We start from the raw sequence: 3,104 nt of genomic DNA on the forward strand, positions 1-3,104 counted from the left end.
TAGATAGATAGATAGAGGGGGTGGATGGGGATAGATAGATAGATAGATAGATATGTCCCTATACGGATTCTGTGCGTGGGAAGATGAGGCCTTAACATGTGAGAACTAGGCAGTGTGGTCAGTTGTCAACTTGAGTTCTGCCGGGTAAACTACTGCAGGATCGGGCCCCGGATGGTGCACATGTATTGAAAAAATAAGCGGTGTTCCCCAACTCCCACCCGCCTCAGAAAAGAACCATCTACCGACACTGGAAGACCTAGGCTGGGAGCGTGGAGCTGGTAGAACTAGTTCCGCTCCCTGCTCCTCCCCGAGTCCCTTCGGAGAGCGTCCCTCTGTACCCGTGCTGCGGTTCTGCTACACAGCCAGCCCGCCCCAGGATAAAGTGAAGGGGGGGGGCTGGGCCCTTACTGGAGGTCTGCTGGAGAAAGGATGTTTCCTCAGACGAGGTTCTCAGCCCAGGGTGCAGAGCCTGAAGCAGCGATTCCAGGCCCACCACCACCACCTTTCTCCCTTCCGGACCCAGCTGCCAGTCCGGAGGCGGTTTTGCATGGTGGGGGGCTGGTTTCTTTCAGGTCATAACAGAACGACAGCAAAAAATAATTGGTAACCAACTCCCCCCGCCCCCTTCTGTATATGAGTCTCTGTCCACAGATAGTCGCTGCGACTGGGAACCAGTCAGGTTTCTGATGGAGCAGTGGTTCCCAAACGGGGGTCGAGAAATGTTACAGGGGGGTCTCTGGGGAAAAAAATTCCCTAATGGCGGACAGAGCTGTCCCCAGGGGCCCCTGGCAGCTCGGACTGGAGCCCCTGGACTTCGGAGAGCTAGCAGATCAAAGCCAGCATACCTATCACACTGAGGAGATTTAAACTTCAAGACTCCTTATAAGAAATGGAAAGGGAGGTGGATATTTTTTGCTAGTCTTGTTGTTAAAAGTATTATGAAGAACAAGTTTAAGCTTTGTTGTAATGTGCGTTGTTTGCCTGGACTGCTCAAGACCTGAATGCTTGTGTAGGAGGAACTCTTGAGTTGGCTTCTTAAATACCTTCCTGCTGGTTCACATCTGATACTCCTTGATGAAACATAGGAGCCTTGTCTTCTAACAGTCTTATTCAAAGTGATACAAGCTACCAAAGTGAGATCTTGGAAGAGTGGTGCCATTTTCATAATGTAATAAAAATACCGGAATTATAAATAATAATTAATAATAAATAGTGTATAATAAGCATGTCATAAAAACAAATATAATATTTCCAAGAGCACGGCTTTTATAATTTATACTCAGGTAAAGGAGAAAATCCCTGGAAATATTCATTTTTAGGAGGGGGTTCGCGAGACTTGACATCTTAGTGGAAGCGGTTCACAAGTTGTTAAAGTTTGGGAACCACTGTGCTGGGGGGACTGAAGAAAAGCACCTCTTGGGATCTGTATTTAATGATCCGACAAATTTCTTACACCTCCCACCCCATTTCTGATCATTTTCATCTCATAATGTACCAAGGCGGGGAGTGAATTTGTAATCGATCGAAGTCTTGAACCTGGTGAGATGTACAAACCCAGAGATCATGCCTAAACTAAGCATAGTTTATTTATTTATTTTTTAAAAAGCAAGGTGAAAAAAAAATAAAATAAAATTTTTTTGGGGGGGGTAATGATTTAAAAATAACAGGAAGGAAGAAATGTCTGAGGGTAACTTGGAATTAATCTTGTCAGCATCCGCGATGCTGCGCTGAAGATACATAAACATGTTGCATCTCCTTTGCAGACAGGAGTTCTTGCAGCTCAGAACAGGCATCCGCAGAAATCAAAGGAGCAGAGAATGATCTTAAACACACACACACACACACACACACACACACACACACACACACGGGACTGGGCTAGTCCTGGGGTGATTCTCACTGATCTGAGAAAGGGGCTTTAGAGCGTGTGTTCCTTAACGGGACAGGTAAGTGGGGAAATCAAACTCAGTTTCCAGTGACGCTCACCTCTATTCCCTATGCCCCTGAGTTGAGCTGGCCTTGGTTCTGCCATTCATCGAGCCTGGTTTCCATAATCTCTTTCACCTGTTTATTTCTATGGACCTAAACGGGTTAGGAGCTAGAACATGGTGCATCTTAAAGGGGGAGAAATACAGATTTTATTCTGATTTTTAAGTCTGGGAACTTTGAAGAAGGTCTCAAGAAATCCCATAAGAACATGTAAAAGGTCCCTGGGTCGAGCTGCGGTGAAGATCCGGAGGAGGAAGGGACCGCTAGCCCAGGGCGGTGCAAAGAGAAATGAGACCCGGAGAAGTTTAAAATGAAAAGGTGCATCCCGGAACTCGGTCTGCTTGATGGAGTTTATGAACTCCCAGGTGCGGAGCAGGCACGCGGGTGTGTCAACAAAATAAACCAGCGACTCAAGATTAGACCCTGAAATCAGCTCGGAGGGGGGAGAAAGGCGATGTACCTGAAAGGCCACCTGCGATTTCTAGGAGTGACCAGTTTCCCATTTGCTCTTTGCAACTTTCTGAAGGTGCCTCCGCCACCAGAGGTTTCTCGTGGCTCGACCTACAAGCCGATTCGTTTCTATGCCTGTCATTTAAAAATGCTGCATGATGGTGGGGAATAAAGATCAGAATCAAAATCTGGAGAGACTGAAATAAAAAAATATTTTAAATATTTAATTACATTAATTAAAATAAATTCTTGGATAAATCCAATAGCAGGAGATTTGGAGGAAGCGGGGAGGGAATTGAGTTGAAATTGGGGGGGGGCGGTTTCGAAATTATACCTCGCCGGCCCTCCCACCAAATCCTGGAAACTTCTGACCCCACTGGGCGGGGAGGGGAGATGTGCCCCTTAAACAGAGACCTTTCCGTCAGGGTCTGAGCGAGACACTCATAGCTCAGGAAAAGGAAGGCCTGGGTGTGCATTCTATTAATTCATTAGCATTATTATTACTCAGATACAAATGCAGGGCCCGATCCCTGCCCTCTTTACTCAGGCAATAGTCCAATTGAGTGAGGAAGGAAGGATTGTCCTCCTCAAAAAACGCCTACACCCCACCTTTCTGATCAACCCTAAACTGTCAACAATGTCACCAGTGTGATACTTAATGCACC

Source organism: Terrapene carolina, unplaced genomic scaffold, assembly GCF_002925995.2.
Source record: "Terrapene carolina triunguis isolate 2854851 unplaced genomic scaffold, T_m_triunguis-2.0 Scaffold633, whole genome shotgun sequence".
Lineage (NCBI taxonomy): Eukaryota > Metazoa > Chordata > Testudines > Emydidae > Terrapene > Terrapene triunguis.